At 45.8% G+C, this 19,385-nt stretch overlaps 1 protein-coding gene across 2 annotated transcripts in view; it reads right to left on the bottom strand.

Annotated features, from left to right (window-relative positions):
• Positions 1 to 19,385, bottom strand: part of THTPA (thiamine triphosphatase) — a 1,084,607-nt gene that overhangs the window by 193,956 nt on the left and 871,266 nt on the right. The gene's annotated exons all lie outside the window — the stretch shown is intronic.

Here is a 19,385-nt window from a genome sequence, read left to right on the forward strand (position 1 = left end):
CGCAGGCGACCCCTGCACTTAAGAGACTGGCACACAATCATCAGAAAGCAGAAGCCTTGAAGATTCAGTTTGAGGGGCGTATGCTGTTTGGGGACCCCCTGGAGGCTAGAGTATAGAAAGTCTTCAAAGCAGGCAATCGTGCTGACAAACATAGGAGAAGGCCAGTGCTGAAGCCATCCCTCAAAACACATGGATAGAAATATGCCAGCTGCCATCGTTATGACAAGAGTGCTGGGTCTCAAGGGAAGATGTTTAGGCAAAGAGCGTTACCGCAAGACTCCTACCAGAATTCCTGACCCAGATTGGTGGGCAAAAGGCTCTTTTGGTTCCCAGAAGTATGAAGAAACCTGTCAAATCCACTGGGAATGTAACACAATTTCTTCCTGACCACAGAAGCCTAATGGATGTCGACCCTCCCACCTTGGTTGGCACGGGTTCCTGATTAAGCGTAACAGGTCACCATGCGGCTGCCAGTGGGGGGGAGAGGGTTAGGGAGAAGTTGTGGATAGGGAGGGGAGTAAAGAACACTGGAAAGAGGATTAGGGAACTTGAATGGATAGGTAGGGGGAGTTTAGGGAAAATACATAGCATATAATACCAACTAGAACATATGAACATATAAAAACAGACCCAAGCCTTGTTCCTCCAATTAGGCTATGTGGTTTTTCTGAAACACCTGGACTCAGAATGTCCTTCCTTAATCAAGGACATATGAATTCCAAGCCACATTGTCGCTACCTCCTGACCACCTGTTCCTACACCCGTCCTAGCAGCACATAGCTTTAGCACTGCCACATATAAGCCCAGTTAGCACAAATAATAGTCACAGTCGCCGCAGACAGTATTTAGCCACATACATTAATCCCTTGGGACACAGAAGCCAGCAGACTGCGGGACTTTGTAGCCCAAGACAACATGTAAGCAAGCATGCAATGGATATGTTCCCGTAAACATGTTTAACCATGGTTCTCAGTCCAGTCCTCTATGTCTTAGGGCTTTCCGTATTAGTTAGGGAAACTGTCTCTAGCCACAACTATAACTCGTACTCCTTTAACCCAAATGCATGCATGTTCAAGAGCAATGTCCTGTTTGCTCAGTTTCACTTATATGAAGCCTGCGGGGCCGTCCCTGGTCGCCTCAGGCGCTGCAGCATGTGCGGGAAAACAGTGAACACCAACTTCCTTCTAATGTGTGCCTGCTGGCAGAGTGTGATGCAGTGTGTGCAAGTCCCTGCTTATGGGCGGAATGGAGCGTGAAGCTCCTTGCATGCCGCCGCCTCACCTTCTCTCCATACACGACTCACACCAAGTTCGTCGAACTGCCTGTATCCTCCGAAATCATCAGCAAGCGGCACGGGCCGAGGTGGGGCTCAAGAAGCACTCCATCAACGTCCCGTGCACATTCTATGTAACATGATCGGCCCCAGACTACTTCCCCTCTGGAATTGTAGTCCAACCCCCAAAAATCCTTACAAAACCTTACCTCAGACAGATAGGTGAACAACATCTTTCATTTAGGGTACAGAATAGTGTTTTCAGCATGTCCAGAAGCTTCAGGGTAGATTGCAACACTGCTATCCTTAGAAATACATAAAAAATGCAGGCATTGATCGCTGGGATCCAGGACCTATGGGGAAAAACAAGTAATAGCTTCATAATATGCTTGGTCCCGAAATTGAGTTGGGACATTTCGCTTAGTCCTGGATCTGAAGAAGCTGAATTAGTTTGTTTCCTCAAGGAAGTTCAAGATGGAAACAGTCCAGGATTTCCTTGCAACAACAGATCAACGGGATGTGTATTTCCATGTGCCAATCCACAAAACTCACAATGCATGATAACATAAAAGAATCATCACTCATTAATATTGTTTTGAAATTAGGATACTATGTGCATGTTGTTTAGTTTAGTATTTAATTGATTCCACAGGTTTTAACAAAAACACATTATTAGAAAATAACCAAATATTGACATTAATAGATTTTCAATGGATTGGGACAATTACAAAAATCAAATTTAAAGGAATAGTGCACTCAAAAATGTTATTGTCCAGAACGGTCGGGTATGTGGTTTTAAAGCAAACTGTGATCGATAGTAAAAACATTTCCTATGCACCTTACCTTAGTTTTTCACACTTTTACACATGCTAAATCAACGAGCGGGGTGCGGTCATCTTGTGCTAATCTTATCTGTGGATCGATCACCCTACGTTCAAGTGCCCCTGCGGCACTCAATCATATCACCGGCCCCTGAAGCTGACATCACTAGACGCGTACGGCCCATTTCACAACGCGAATGCACATCTCGTGTCAATGAACGTTCTCTGTGTGCCAGCTAATGACGTGAATCCCTGGAAGGGGCAGGACGCCGCTTTCCTCAATAAGTATAAACAGACCGTTTCTCATCAGACAACATCATAGTTGCTTTTTCAGTCATTTCACTGTTTTTCCTTTGTATAACCTGTGACTCATTTCTACAGTGTTTTCAGCTATCGTCGTTGCGCGTAGCCCCTGCGAACAGATACTTATACTAGCATTACTATTGATTTCAATTTTGTTGTATAATGGCAACAATACAGCAGTTATAATGGCAACAATACAGCCCTACCAGTACGAGCCGTAGTATTCCATTGCGGAATTACTTGATAGAGAAATATGCGGAAACAATGGGGCATCGGACGACAGATGGGGAAAGGAATCAATGGATCCTGAGCCAGAACCTAGTCGCATGGAAGACCTTTCCACCTGTTGTACCTGCAATCGGCGCAAGTTCATGCCAACCGAGGCGGAGAACTGTTGCTGCCGAGAAAACTCTGGATGCTTGGCCTACATATCGGAAGAAGACACACCACTGTGTTACCGAGCTGCATGACTTCAGGGCAGCCTGCCTCACAAGGTCCGTGTTGAGGATTATGATGGTGCTTATGCACGAACTTCGCGCAACAGTTCGCCCTCGCAATCCAAGTAACAAGCAAGTGTACTCCAGATGTGATGTCATTTTGACCACTGAGGCCACTAACATTTCTTGTTTGTCTCCTATATTGTAACTTTGATCTGTCACTGCCAAATGAATGTAGTCTGCCAATTGAATACATTTCTCGCGCTTTGGGGGAAATCAGAGTGTTCATCTTATGTGTCTTTCACGTTCAACTAAGGATGTTTCTCTGTGGCCCAAACGTTATGGATTGCATGGGTGTTCACTTTTGTAATGTGTCTACACTTCAAAGCCCAAGTTGATTGATCCATAAAGTAAAGTTTGTACGGCAACTATGCCATAGGATACAGGGTACATTTTCAAGTAAGGTTTGTACACTTAGCAGGTTCATTTGAATACAGTATGTGTGTTTCTCTTCCACAGGTGGTACAGGCTGGTGGCCTACCGTTCATTTACATGGTGGCTTTATGGGAGGCTTAGATTCCGCGTTCGATGAGTAATGCACGCCTGTGTCATTGGAGCCATTTGCGCCAAATTCCCCAGTGACAGCGCACAGTACAGGGGATTTCCACACACTGTGCTGCAACCCGAAGTATACAATTTGTAGTATATTTGTGCCAGCAACATCAGCAACAAAATAAAATACAAAAGAGCGTTTATGAATAGTTGTTTCAATTTTTCAGTGAATCAAGGTGCCCTTTTACGCTCACCTCCTCTGCAACAATCCATCCCCCCTCCATTATAAACGGCAAAGGTGCCAAACACCATGTACACTTCAAAGGTACCTTCCGCACAGGGGCCAGTGTTCACATGGGCTCCCCAGACCCAATGTCTCCAGGCGCCCCTGAAGCAGACCGCGCCCCTGCAATCCACATAAGTGTGCCTCCCTTCAGCAGTGTTCCGGCCCTTTTCTGCACACCTCTTGCCCATCCATTCCCCCTCCACTATCAATGGCAGTTCACACCTGTAGCCGTGCGCTCCCAAGGGGGCTGGCTGGGTGGAAACTGCCAAGGTGCCAAACATCATGTACACTTCAAAGGTATCTTCCGCACAGGGACCATTGTTCACATGGGCTCCCCAGACTCAGTGTTTCCAGGCTCCCTTGAAGCAGGACCGCGCCCCTGCAATCCACATAAGTGTGTCTCCCTTCAGCAGTGTTCCGGCCCTTTTCTGCACGCCTCTTGCCCATCCATCCCCCTCCACTATCAATGGCAGTTCACACCTGTAGGCGTGCACTCCCAAGGGGGCTGGCAGGGTGGAAACTGCCAAGGTGCCAAACACCATGTACACTTCAAAGGTATCTTCCGCACAGGGGCCATTGTTCACATGGGCTCCCCAGACCCGGTGTTTCCAGGCTCCTCTGAAGCAGACCGTGCCCCTGCAATCCACTTAAGTGTGTCTCCCTTCAGCAGTGTTCCGGCCCTTTTCTGCATGCCTCTTGCCTATCCATCCCCCCTCCACTATCAATGGCAGTTCACACCTGTAGCCGTGCACTCCTGTAGCCGTGCACTCCCAAGGGGGCTGGCAGGGTGGAAACTGCCAAGGTGCCAAACACCATATACACTTCAAAGGTATCTTCTACACAGGGGCCATTGTTCACATGGGCTCCCCAGTGTCTCCAGACTCCCCTGAAGCAGACTGTGCCCCTGCAATCCACATAAGTGTGTCTCCCTTCAGCAGTGTTCTGGCCCTTTTCTGCACGCCTCTTGCCCATCCATCCCCCCTCCACTATCAATGGCAATTCGCACATGTGGCTGTGCGCTCCCAAGGGGGCTGGCAGGGTGGAAAAAGCCAAGATGCCATACATCATCTACACTTCAAAGGTCTCTTCCGCACAGGGGCCATTGTTCAGGTGGGCTCCCCAGACCCAGTGTCTCCAGGCTCCCCTCTAGTAGACCCCGCCAGAAACATGTCACACAGTCACATACACACCTACTTTTCAAATCCTTTATAAACCCCTTGATATTTATGCGGATAACATCTCTGAGCACTGGAAGTCAACTCTTCAACATGCTACCTGTTCTCCTGCTACTAACTCCCCTGCTTGCTGAATCTAATTGTTTGTTAGTCAAGGTAAGGGCAGATCACCTATTAACTTCACTATATTCATCTCTTCTGATCTCAAATGTTCTATCTATTTCGACCAAATGTACCCAGTAGCGTAATGTTTATTCATCTCAATGACATTACCATTGTCTAATGTTTCAAGTGTTCTAATCTCGATCTATAGCACATTTCATCAATGTCCATTGTAATAGCATTGCATCTTTCTCTGGCCATGTCTATAAGTATGTTTCCATTTGATGCATGAAAGTACATTCAATGGACGAGTAACACGTTACGATTTGTGTCATATCAATCAATTCTGTATGAAAGTTATCCCAGTGTATATTCAACTACGCTACACAGGTTTTGCTTCTTTGACCAAAACAAACATTGCATAGAAAGCTGTGATATAATTCCATCAATCTTATGCATACAGTATAATCTTTTTGTAATTATTTATACTTTTTCTATACAGATCTCATAGATTTTTCAAGAATGCCTTCTTGTATGGTTTTAGGTTGCCGTTCTAGGAGCCATGTCAAATGTCAGGGCACAATCCTGTATACATTCCAAAAGGATATTGATTTAATAAGATGGGTTCGATATTGTGGTTTTGTGGTGAACGAGATTGAAAGTAGAGCCCAGGCTGTCTTGGGATACTTGAGGGGCAATCGATTCTGCAGCCTGCACTTTACCACAGATATGTACGAACAATCGAAGTACACAAAAAAGCGTCGACCCTGAATGTTTTGTAAATTGCTTCCAAATGCAATCCCAACTCTATTGATTCACACGCTGCCTCAGGTGAGTCCCGGATGATAAATTAGCTGTAGGCGGTGGGGTACTGAAAAGGTAACTTCATGAACTGATTGGTGCTTTCTGTATAAATTTGTCTTACTAAAGTTTGCATATTTACCAGATTGTATTACATTTTAACTATACCACATTTTACTATACATCTGTCCTGGTTTATGGAGCCTCAAATGAAGTAATTATGACCATGGAAAACAATGCCATAGTGCCCTTCAAAAGAAGCATAATGTTTTCGTAATCGGTTGCTTGACAGGTCTATTTTTTTATGAAAGCATACTGACAGAAGCACAGACCCTCACAGGTGACGAAACCACCAACACGTCCAGTATACAAATGGTGAGCTCTACAGACTTGCAGAAGTTCATATTCATGGCAGTTGGATCTTCCCACATATCTAATGCAAATCTAATTTTCCCTTTTACCACTTCATGACAATGCACTGAAAATGAAGGAGCAAGATTCTGCATCCATTTATTTTGTGGAGTCAACAACAACTTCAAGCTCCTAGGTAATTTTATTTCACTTTTCAATTATGAGAATGTATTATGCTTGGAATTTCAAATAATATGAAATCCTTTATGTGTCCTGTCGGTTGTTTACACTAGGTGTCATTTATGGGTTTCTCTTTATATGTACCATTGTATGCATCCCATTGTCTCTGTTCCATTTTGCTGTTTTCATCCGTACTAACACAGGTACTTTGTTACAGGGGGATGCTGGTGCTTCGACTACAATTACATCGTCCTCTGCAGCTGGTCCAGAATATGAGGTATGTGTACTTACAGTTCCCTTGAATGAAAGAGTAAATCCTAGATAGGATACTATTAGACAGTGACATTCATATAAACGTGCTGTGTTTCAAACTTTTATGATTTCAGTTCTAATGTTACACTTCATCCCTAATGCAGAATACATTGCAAAATGTTTAAGGGCAACATTATAATCAGTATGTTTTGCACGGTGATCTCTGATCAGGTACACTTGCCATCAATCAGGTGAAATTTGAAATGTATATTTTGACTAAATGACGTACACTGCGAGGGTATGTGTGTAAGCGCTGTGTGCGATGAAAGATTTTAATTTCCAATATGATTGACTTTTATTTTTTTAATGAATATTCTATTCAAGGAATGTACAAAATCTGTGGAATTAGAAGTGAAGGCACATGGTTTAGAGGTGGTGGATCAGCTTGCTGGTGCAGTCGTTACAGAGAAGACCACGGTTTCACTGAAAATCAAGAAAACAAGGGTAACTAACAAACAATTTCATTTTCTAGAAGTGTTTTGGGCTGGTGTTTTCTTCATTACATGTTTTTGTATTTATAGTGCTATCTGCTGTATCTGTGCTATACATTGAACATGTTTTTACAACATCTCCTAGAGGCCCAGAAGGAAAAGAAGTATAAAGACACAGACAACAAATGAAACCAAAGATGTTGCTTGCCACACAAATTTCCCCATGGAGAAACTACTAATTGAGGTGCAGCGTGGTCCATTCAATAAGCAGACTCGTGATGCTTATGCCCAATGGCCTGAAACTAAATTTAATGTGTCCTGCGAAGCCAGCAAAGTGTTCTTTGACCATTGCTACAATGTTCGAACTCAACAAGATGAAACTGAATATAATGAAGATGCATTGGAATTCCTCGCAGACCACTTGACACGATCTACACCCGTAAAAAAAGGTCCACCCAATAAACATTTGAATTTGACGGTTTCTCCAATTTGTGTGCAAATAACACAAGCTGAACTAACAGAGACTGAAGCTTCAACACAATTGAGGATGAACTTGCCAAAGATCTCGACTTCAGTTTGGCTAGTTTGGGCGATTTGTCCACCACAGTTGAGTCACAAACCACATTAATGCAGGACAATTGACTAATAAAGGAGCAAAAATACATTGTATTCGACAACTGCCTGGTAGACATTATACTGATGCTGAAATGTGTCCATATATTGAGGGGGAAAATATGCAGGCAGCCATTGGTGCATGTGTCTCGTGTATTACAAGGCACTAACCTGAAAATCCAAGCCAGCTGTGTCAGCCTCCATCATACATTTTCATGATCCGCCCAACCAATGCTGGGCAAAGTGTGGATCGATGTTCTCCCCTTGACTCACAGGCTCTGATGAAGCGCTTGGCTTTTCAGAATATCTGGAGTCAAGGCTGGTACCACGGTAGCAGCCGCCTCCCTTGGTCCTGCTTCTCAGCGGAGGCACGTTCTGTGTACCGTTCACATCTGCTGCAACACACTTGAACTATTGTCTGCGGTCTTACTATTCCCTCTGCAGAGGTTTCAGGGTTCTGGGTTGAAAAAGTCAAGGTTGTGTCTCTCCTTGTCAGCCTCTCGATATTCACTGCCTTTTTCCTCTTTTTGAACTGCCGTGCCTGGATAGCTGTCTCGTCGTGCGGTCTGCCTTGCTAGTCGTGTGCTTTCATGCTCCACCTTTTATCCCTGTGGGGAAGGGAAAGGGCCGTCAGGTGTGGGTGTGTGATTCTGGTCAATTGCCTCCTGACCATGCCTGACCCTTCTATTGGGACATGTTCGGTAAACAGCTTGGGTGTTAGTCCGTTGTTTGTGGTGTGCGAGAGTGTCTGTGTCGGAAAAGGGGGAGGCAATGTTTCGGAATATCCTACGTGGTAGGAGGGGGGAAAACGTGTTGAAAGAAGGGGCGTACTGTGTCTCACCCGTTGGTGTCCCACTTCCACTCTTCAAGGACCCCCAATCCAGGTGATCCTCCGTCACTGGTGCACCCCCAGGAACTGGATCCAATAGCGATGTCTGTGTCTTGGCCACCTGGATGACAGATCCCCGGGGACTAGCCAGGGAGAGACATCTTTAGGTTTCTCACAGTACCTTGGTAACCAGATGCCCACTTTTCGAAGTCTAATTCTAAGGGTCCCTAAAGTCGTGGATTTCTGCCCACTGTGCCCTGAGGGAAGAGGCTGCCAGACCCAGTTTGAACCCTTCCTGCAAAAACATAAGCACTTAAGGTATAAGACACTTCAGATGAAAGGGCGATCGATGTTCAAGATGTGAAGGTTCTAAATCAATGGTGTGGGGTTGGAACCCGGTTAATAGGGTCCCGAACAAGGTCTTGTCTTGGAGGAGGGGGAAGTAGAGTGTCCCTTTGGGAAAAAGGAGATGTCTGGCCAGGGTGATATGAGGATAGGCTCCCTAAATGTCTGTGGCCTCAACTCATCTTCCAAAAGATCTACAGTGTTATGTGAGTTCAAGAGCTCCAATCGAAACTGGATGTGCCTCCAGGAAACAGATTGGAAGAGGGGGGGCCAGCCTCGGATCCCAGGAGATGGGGAAGGGATAATGGCCTCTGACGTAAAAAAGAGGCGCAGGGTTGCGGTCCTGGTCTCATCCCGGATGAGCTTTACGATAGAGGCGGTTCTGACCGACCCCAAAGGGAGGTATTTGTTCGTAAAAGGGTCAATTATATGCGGTTAAGCTCATAATTGGTTCAATATATGCACCGAATGTGCAGCAATGTGAATTCTGGGAGAAGGTCACAGAAAAACTGATTCAATTAATTGAAGGTCAATTGGTGGTGGGTGGTGATGTTAATATGGTGTTGGAGCCACTGAGGGGCTGCAAGAGGATGGGAGGACAAATGAGCAGGGTCAACCAGAGTGAATCGGAGGGATTTAAAGTGGTGAATGAGATACTAGGCCTATGTGACTTCCTCCACCTAGTGCCAGAAGGGGACATGCCATTCTCCTTCTACGCAGCGGTCCATAACTCCTGCTCGCGCATCAACCTGATTTGAGTAGATGCAACCCTAAAAAAACAGGTATTACAATCCCGAGTAACATCGATTCCGTGGTCAGATCATGATATGGTAATAATTCAGGTTGAGATGGGGGGTCTGAGTAGGACCAGGGGGAATTGGAAATGTAACGATTTCCTGCTAAAGGATAAAACAGTGCAAAAGGAACTGCTTAGGGAAATCAAGGAGTACTTACTTTTCAATGAAACAGGGGAGGTGGGGATCCAATCGGTCTGGGACGGTTTCAAGGCAACTATACGAGGGACCCTGTTGAGAACAGGCTCCAAGAAAAAGAGGGAAAGGGAGGAGAAGGAGGATAAATTCCGTAGGAAAATAGAAGAGATACAACTGGGAGGTACTCACGGGCAATATATCTCGCCCGCTAAAGCGGAATAGCTTAGATGATACAAGACACAATTGAAAGAATTGAAGGCTATACTGACGCAAGATACGGAAAAGAAACCTCCTGTTTCTGAAACAGAAATACCACGAGAGGGGGGGGGGGGGGCATCGGGTAGATAGGATCCTACCTTGGAGAGGAGAAAAAGAGGACGACGATCAGGGCTATTAGGACGGAGGATAACAGGTGCCTGCACGATGTCGAGAGCATAGGGAGTGAATTTGTAGAATACTAAAGAACCCACTATTCGTTGGAATGGGTGGGGGATGAGTCCCAAATGTATGATTTCCTTGAAGGGCTACCAATCCCAAGCCTCCCCAAAGAGATAGGAGAAACCCTTGAGAATCCCATTACCGTAGAGGAAGTAACGCGGGCTATTGCGGGAATGAAATCAGGTACCGACCCGGGGGAGGATGGGTTTATGATAACATTTTATAAATTATAAATTCCTGTTAGCCCTGTGTTTAGTGAGGGTATTCAATGCATGCTTGGAGGGTGGACCCCCCCCCCATTCGATGATGACAGCAGTTATTGTGGCTATCCCAAAGGAAGGGAAGGACCCCACCAGGTGCTCCTCCTATAGGCCCATTTCCCTCCTCAGTGGTGACATGAAGATATTAGCGAAAGTCCTAGGAACAAGACTGGAGGGGGGTGCCACTCCTAGTGTATGGGGACCAGGTGGGATTTATCAGGGGAAGGCAAGGATCAGACAACATCAGAAAGACTATCATCCTGATTCATGGGGCACAAGCGGAAGGGCTGGATGCGTGTCTAGTGACATTAGACTCAGAAAAGGCCTTTGATAGGGTCGAGTGGCCTTTAATGATGAAGCTTCTGGGGAGGATGGGGCTGGGGTCAAATTTCCTGAAATGGGTGACAGAGTTATATAACAGGCCCAGCGCAGGAGTGTGGATAAATGGGGGACTTACAGAGATATTTGAGCTCACGGGAGGGACCAGGCAGGGATGTCCCCTATCCTCGCTCCTGTACGCACGCGCTATGGAGCCATTGGTGATTGCAATTCGCATGAATGAAAGGATCAAAGGTATCATGGGGGGAGAACTTGAATGCAGAATTTTGCTGTTTGCCGATGATATACTGGCTTACCTTACGAATGTTCAGGTTTCCCTCCCAGCGCTAATGGCCCAGATTGAGGAGTATGGTCGCCTCTCAGGACTCAAAATTAACGTGGGAAGGTATGCTATCCTGCCGCTATTGGCAGGGAGTCCCCTCCTAGGTAAGAAAATGAGCTACCAGGGCATGATGGTTAACCAGAGCAGCATCATACAAGGAATCTAGGAGAGATGGTAGTGGCTAACTACAATCCCTTTCCTGCTCAACCCACGGCAGGTGGATCCCCTTGATACTGACGTGGTATGGAAGGATGACTTTGATAAAAATGAATGTCCTCCCCAGACTGCTATATTTGTTTGCATCCATCCTGAGCCAGCTACCAGAGAAGTTTTTCTTGAACGTTATAGGAGAGCTCTGTAGATCCATATAGGGAAACAAGACCCCAAGGGTGAAAATGGCAACCATTACCCTTCCAAGAGACAAGGGGGGATTTGGGATCCCTGACATCCACCTGTAATATAAGGCGGCACAAACCAGGGGAATGCTGGAACATATGAGGAAAGATTTGAGTACTTATTGGACCTACTTGGAAGATCTTGTAGCGCACTCTGTGAAGGTCAGGGACTACTTCTGGTCCCCGATTCGGTCAATACCGGACCGTATCCGGTCCCGCCCTACATTGGGAGATTTTTGGTCAGTCTGGCAGGATTCCAGAGATGCACAGGGTTATACTTCGTGGCCCTCCCCTATGTCTTCAATATGGGGGCCACCATTCGAGTTGGGGCTCCAGGGATTCGTAAATTCACAGAGGTGGTCAGACGCGGGGCTTGAGAGAGTTGGAACAATTCTTTGACAATGGGAACTTCCATAAGTGGGATAAAGTGCGGGATATACTGGGAGGGGAAGCAATTTCCATATTTGAATATCTTCGCATTAAGGGTATCCTGACTGATCCAAGGTGGGGGGGGGGGGGAGAGGCTGCGAGAGATCTAACACCCGTGGAAAAAGTCTTCAAACAATCTGTACACTGAAGGGTATATTGTCCAAACTATACATGGCTATGAATGAAACCTGTCTACAGGGGAGGCAAACCTTCCAGAGATATTGGATGGAGTTAGTGGGTGAAGAGATCTATGAGGAGGAGTGGGCACATATATATAGTGTGGTTTTTCAGGGAGTGTTGTTCACCTCCAAAATACAACACAACTTTAAATTACTAATGGGATGGCACAGAGACCCGGTGAAACTGTCCAAGATGTTTACGGGAACATCTCCGCTGTGTCCTAGGGGTTGCGGGAATCGGGGGACGGGAGAGGCGACGGGGATAGGGTTGGGCCTCGATCCACTACAGCTGCTACTAGGGCTCCCGCAAAAAGATAGGGAAGAACATAGACTGCGAAGATTTGGGAAGCGTGCTTCGAGCGGGGAGACTGGCCATAGCCCAAAGTTGGAAAAATGAAATGCTCCCCACAAAAGTAATACGGGAAGGAAAAGTGCAAAATATGATGGTAATGGTCATTCCAAGATGGCAGCGACGCGAGGAGGACGCGCGTGAGAGGAGCTCCGTCCTCTCCCCCATCGGCTGCACCAATAAAGAACATCACTAAGGCTGGTTAGGGTCCCTGCAACCCCACCACAGGTTGGAGGTGTAAGGACAAACGTAGAGCATCGAAATTGGGTCTGACACAGCCCCGCTGACCCACAGACGACACCGTGAGGAAGAGCGGAGGTGGGCGGCTCCTAGCAGCGCCGGACGAAGCCAGGAGGGAACACAAGGCAACGGGGGGCGTGGACCAGCAAAGCTGTAGCCCAGGCACCACAACAGAGCCTGATCCTCGTGGGGATAGGAGCCCCAGAGAGCGGGAGGAGGAGGCCGCCACCCCCTGAAGCAGGACAGAGAGGAGGGGCTGCACCTGCCACCAAGCGCTGCAAGGAAGCCGGCACCCAAGCGGACCCAGAGGAGACAAAGCCTCGCAGAGACGCGCATGTAAGGAAGCCCACAAGAGACACGGAGGAGGTCGGGATCAGGAGGCACACTGTGGGACAGTTGAGGAAACGTAAGCATCCGAGTGAGCATGGCCTACGGAGAGGCAACCCACCAGCAAACCCCTGGGGGTACGGCAGCTGAGGAAAATCCGGATACGGAGCAGAGCAGCCCAGGTGGACAGAGGCAGCACACAAAGGGACATTGATCCACCCCCACAAAATAAGGTACATTACTCACGGGGCAACCGGAGGGGTGCAGCAGAAGGGGCGGAAGGGGAGAAAAGAAAGGAATCCAAAATATCTCCCACTAAGAGGGGCGCACAAGTACCACAGGGCAATACATGAAGAGGCAGAATCTCCGGGGGGGAAGGAGATCATAAGCGCACAAGAGCTCTGGGGGGGGAGATACCACACTAACCCGACCACCCCCTTCCAGGAGGTGAGACCTCTATCAAACAGCCGCACCAAACACTGAGGCTTTCATCATCCGTGGTACTGGGCACAAAACGCCCCATAGAGAACCAACCCACGAAAGACCCGGGAATATAAATACAAGGCCCTGGAAGAATCAGAAATACCAAACCGTCTACGGCTGCCCTTAGTAGGGACAATACACACACCTGGGCAATTAAATCAGGAGTAAGCAGCAGGAACACGGAAGCAGAGTGAGCCAAACAGATAATAGCATCTATGTCCAAATCCAGGGGAAAAACTGTGCAACAATCCCAACCGTCACCCCAGAGAAAGCAGGAGCAGCGCCTCCCACAACTGTGGGGAACAGAAATAGGTACACCTACAGTCTCACAAGAAAGAAAAATCAAGAAGGACAGAGCGCCAAGGCGGGAAACATCGAGACGGAGCCTGGAGAAATGGCAACAAAACAAGATATGAAAAAGTGGTTTGCGTAATTCCAGGCACAGTTTACGGCAAATGTGCAGTCCCAATTTGAAACTATAAAAACAGACATGAGAACTATGGTGCAAGAGCTCAAGACTGAGTTAACCTCTGTGGGGGAGAGAACAGATACCCTAGAGAAAATTACACAAAATTTGAATGAAGAGGCGCAACAGCAGGCAGAAATCCAAGAACAGCTGTTGAGACGGACCCATAACCTAGAATTGCAATGCGAAGATTTGGAAAATCGCTCTAGGAGGTCTAACATAAGAATTAAGAAAATGTTAGAAACGGTGGAAGAAAGAGACCTGAAAGAAGCAGTCCAACAAGGATATCCTAGATGCTAGCGAGGAAGAGGAAATTGCAATAGACAGAATACATAGAGTGGACCCCAAGAGGACAGGAGAACCAGGCGCAAGACCCTATGATGTACTGGTGGCTTTATCCTCCTACCCTCAAAAAGAACAAATTCTCTGGCGTGCTCGGACAATGGACCATATTCGAATGAATGGGGAGGACATCCAACTCTATCAGGATCTGGCGCAGTCCACACTGCAGAAACGAAGGGAAATGGGCCCAGTGATAAAGGTACTAACGACTAAACAAATTAGATACAAGTGGACCTTCTCATTTGGTTTGCTGTTCACGTGGGAAGGGAAACAAAGAAGGGTAACGTCCTATGAGAAAGGGAAGCAAATATTGGGAATACAGGATTAAGAAGGACATAGCCAGAGAGGACGGACAGAAAAGTTCACCCAGAGAAGATCAGAATGGGAATGGAAGAGAAATGACAGGAAGGTAAAAGGGCCTCAACTAAAGGAGTGAGAACCCAGTTGAAGCAACCTGAAATACAAGACTCTCTGAAATCCACAGATCCAGTGACACTCCAACCTGCTCAGCTATCCAACAGTAACAGGAGGAGCGGGACCAACAATCTCATAGGGGTGTCAGAGGGGGGGGGAATTGGGTCAACACTTGGAAACCGGAGGGGTTTTAGAACACCCCACAAGTTATCCCTGAGTCAATGTGGGCATGGCGTGGACGGCGCAACGCCAGAGCGGTCATAGGAACCAGAGTCCACCTCAGGGCAGTTCAGCGGGCAAGGGGGGTGGGGGGAATTATGTTGGAGCAAGTTGGGGGTTGCTCACTTGGGGAAAAGTTATATTTCCGGGAATGACCACAGATACTCAGGTTCACTTCGAGGCAAAGGGACATATACTCCTAAAACAAAACAATGGGGTTAAAAATACTTACATATAATATCCGCGGATTGGACTCCCCAGTCAAAAGGAAGAAAGTGGAACGATTTCTAAGACTAGGGAAGTATGACATACCCATGCTCCAAGAAACACACATAAGAGGTCAGGACAAGAATAAAATTAGATTGAGAGGATATAACCAGATCCTACAGGCAAACGCAAAAGACAAGGGAGCAGGGGTCATGATAGCACTCCGAGACTCCCTAAACATACAGATACCTCACTCAGAGGCAGATAAACAGGGGAGATACTTACTCCTCCACACAAAAACAGACGGATTCCCCATCACTTTAGCAAGCATATATGCTCCCAACACTGGACAGGATGGATTCCTTAAAGACACTGTAGACAAATTAGAAAAATATGCATCGGGGGAAATCATAATGGGAGGAGATTTGAACATAGCATGGGACCCGAACCGCGACAGATCGGGGCCAAAACAACAGGGACAGGGTACCCCGTCAAATGCATTAAAATAGAAAATGTCCAATTTAGCATTGGAAGACGTATGGATACACACTAACGCTACACAGCAAGGATTCACATAGTTCTCGCATGTACATGGCACAATGTCAACTCCTTTAGGGAAAAAGGGAATGAGCTCTGATAAATCAAGACGCAAAACTATATACCAAAATATTAGCCTCCAGGCTTAGACAAGTACTCCTGAAACTAATACATCAGGACCAATCTGGGTTTGTCCCGGGCAGGCAAACACATGATAACATCAGGAGGGTAATCCACTTTGTAGAAAACACAGGAATAACACAAACCCCTGCGATAGTACTGGCCCTGGTTGCAAAAAAAGCGTTTCACTGGGTACAATGTTCACTCCTATTTAACACACTTAGGAAAATGAGGATAGGAGAGTCATATATAAAAATGGTAAAGGCAAACTACAATTTCCCCAACATACGAGTTGCAGTGAACGGGAGCCTTTCAAATACAATCGCAATAAGGAGAGGAACAAAACAATGGTGCCCGCTCTCCCCCCTCTTCTATATGCAATATGTTTAGAACCACTACTGGCACAGATAAGGGCCAATAACGAAATCAAGGGCATAAACATGGCAGGACACTCCCACAAAATAGCAGCATATGCTGACAATATGCTAGTGACCCTGGGGGTTCCTGAGAACTCTCTTCCAACTTTAATGCAAGAAATTGAGATATTGGCTTCCCTGTCGGGCCTGAAAATTAGCAGACAGAAATCAGAACTTTTAACACTGGCAGGAGACACCGTACAAATCCATAGAATAGCCTCAGCACTACAGCTCAAGGTAGCGAAGACTGGGGTGAAATACCTGGGAATAACTTTCTCGACAGGGAAAATACAGGACTTATACTCACAAAACTACCCCACAATGCTGCAACAAATTAAAAGGGAAGTTACAAGATGGAATCCCTTGTCGATATCATGGTGGGGCAGGATAACAGCAATTAAAAAGACAATACTCCCAAGACTTTTATACCTATTCCAAGCTATGCCAATCAAAGTTCCACCCGCTTTCTTCAGAGCACTAACGAAAATCATGATGACCTATATATGGCAGGGGAAAACTCCAAGAGTATTGTAAGAGGATTCAATTCAGCACTACAGCCAAGTCAACGCCTAGTCTAGAATACTGAATGAAAACCCTTATTGATATATCTTTATGTCCAGTTCATGCGTTCTGGATGACTACCCCTATATAACACCCCTCTCTCAGAATCCCCCTGACCCCACTGAGCCAAGAAGTAGTTCTGTTTTGCAAGTTAAAAGGTTTATTTGAGAAGTAAAGCAATATATATCTATCACACTTTATAATAAATTAATAATTGAATATCACACTTAATCTGAGATGATAAAGATTGACAACGGAGAATCTGGCACTAGCACACCTCTTTATAATCACTAAGGAGTTGACATGAAATGGATAAGGTAGCAACAATACTTTTATGGTTTCAAATGGATGCAATGTGGAATGAAATGCAGTACGGAAAATAACTTGATAGGATTTCAGCAAAAGACAATGTAATCACTTTCTTGGACAATTCACCCCCCCCCCCCCTTTTATGCAATGCAAGGATATGGAAGGAAGGCACACAGTTCTCAGAAATGCAATCAAATGTGATTCAGTTCACCCAGCAACTTAGACTACAGAAGTTTAAAACACAGGCCCAAATGCTTTTAAATGTGCTGGAAATGAAGAAAAAAATATGCTAAAATGCTTTTAATTCCCTCTAGAGGTTCAGGGTGAGTGGTATCTAGTTAATATTAGTCCAGGCTCACTTTAGCAAGGATCTAGGGTGTAACTAGCAGGTTAAACGAATTTTTGGCAACTGAAAGGCAAGCAGCAGCAGATTTTTACACGTGGAGAAATTCGCAAATCGCGGTAAAATTCGCGAGTGCGTTTTTCACGATTGCGGCAAAACTATAGGGGGTAGGAATGCGGTTCTAGGTTCCTAGAAAAGCCACGATTCTAAGCTTTCTGAGGAAAGTTACTGCAAGTCTCTAGCACAAACGGTCACGGAGATATGAGCGATTAAATAAAGGTCGTTTTTCAGATTTGAAATTTTAAAGTTCAAAAAGACAAGTGCAGCTTGCAACTAGAAAATGACAAGTGACAGCTTTACAAATGACAGGTGACAGTTAGGAGACAGTTCTACTTAGATTAAAATAGATTGAATTATATTATTTTAACTAGGAGATTGGTTCTGCACAGTTCTGCTAGGTACTCACACTATATTCTTGAGTTAAATGGGCCTCGCCAGGGATCTGGTCAGGTTTTAGACTGGACGCTGGTCTCTGCACTTCACAGTGATCTGGGTCAGCTCTGCTCTGCTGGTCTGGTCTAGGTTTCTGGTTCTGGATATTTGATAGATATGAAGTCTCTATGTCTGCTCTCTGAAGGTTGAGGGAGGTAAAGTATGGATTTTCCGGCAGAGCTTCCAGCTGCAAATGGATTTGAAGGTCCCTATCTGTCCTGTCTGTCTGCTTTTATGTGTTTTCAAAATGGGTGTATGTGAGCAGCATCACTAGCCAGCCCCTCTCCACTTGTCATTGGCCAAGCTTTCATTTCTCCCCTGATTGGGGGAGCTAAGTTGTGTCAGAGTGATGTCATTTTACAGCCTGCAGAAAGTCCACTCCTCCTGTCAACTTGCACACAAATCTAGATTTGAACCAAATACATATTTGCAGAGGTACATATTGTTTTAAAATCATATGCACCCATCATGCATTACAGGAGGTATACCCTGTTCAAACTCTGCTCTTCCTGGGGGCTTGCATTCAGAAATGGCAATATTTTGCACTTTTTAACTGGTTTGCAATACCGGACATTACCCCAAATTTACACACATGTGCGCAAGGAGTATGGACATTAGTTGATGAAGTGTCAGATTTTTCACATGCACACATTTTGAGTAATATCCTCTTTTCCGCTAAAACTCCCCTGAACATGCCACCGGTTCTAAAAACCTCTTAAAATGTGGGCAGAAAAATCACAAGAATTATGGTATCATTTAAATAATTTTCACAAGTCCGTACTATGAGTTATTCATCTTTTTAGAGTTATGTTCTGGCCCCAAAGGGGTGTGGTTTTCCTCCAGCACAAGGTTGAATTTCTGGTTTTTCCAGTTCTGCCAAGCCAGCTTGCTCTCACAGGCAGTGCTCCTCCCCTTTGCTTCAGGAGGAAGCTACTTTTACGACATCTGCAATAAACCATCTGCCTGGGTCAGGACAGGGCTTTGTTCAGAGCTCCTGTATTCTGTGGGGCTCCCCCTAATTCAATTATCAGAGAGATGGCATATCCTTAGTATGGCCAGCAAAAGGCAGATAGGCCTGGGAACACAGCTGTGACTCAAGTTTCACTCCTGATGGGGGTGGCTGGTGGGCAGAATTCAGTTCCTTAAGCCAGGTTTCAGATAAAATGTCACTTTTTGTTACCCAGTTTAAGTCAAGACATTTTTTTACATATGCAGCTAGGATGCTGATTCTAAGTTTAAAACTATGACATTTAAACAATTGAAACCTATGTGACACTCAAAGTAGGTCACTCATTTCTTTTAAACATTTAGATTTTTAGTGTCTTTCAGTCCAAATTTACTTAAACTGCTGAAATCCACAGCTCAGCCAGTCTTGTTATAAACCTTCAAGTCACTTCAGAATATAACTTTACATTGGATCCACCTCTCAGTAAGTCTTTCTTTGGCATGCTCTGGG

This window comes from Ambystoma mexicanum, chromosome 13, assembly GCF_040938575.1.
Source record: "Ambystoma mexicanum isolate Mex_15411 chromosome 13, UKY_AmexF1_1, whole genome shotgun sequence".
Taxonomy (NCBI): Eukaryota; Metazoa; Chordata; class Amphibia; order Caudata; family Ambystomatidae; genus Ambystoma; species Ambystoma mexicanum.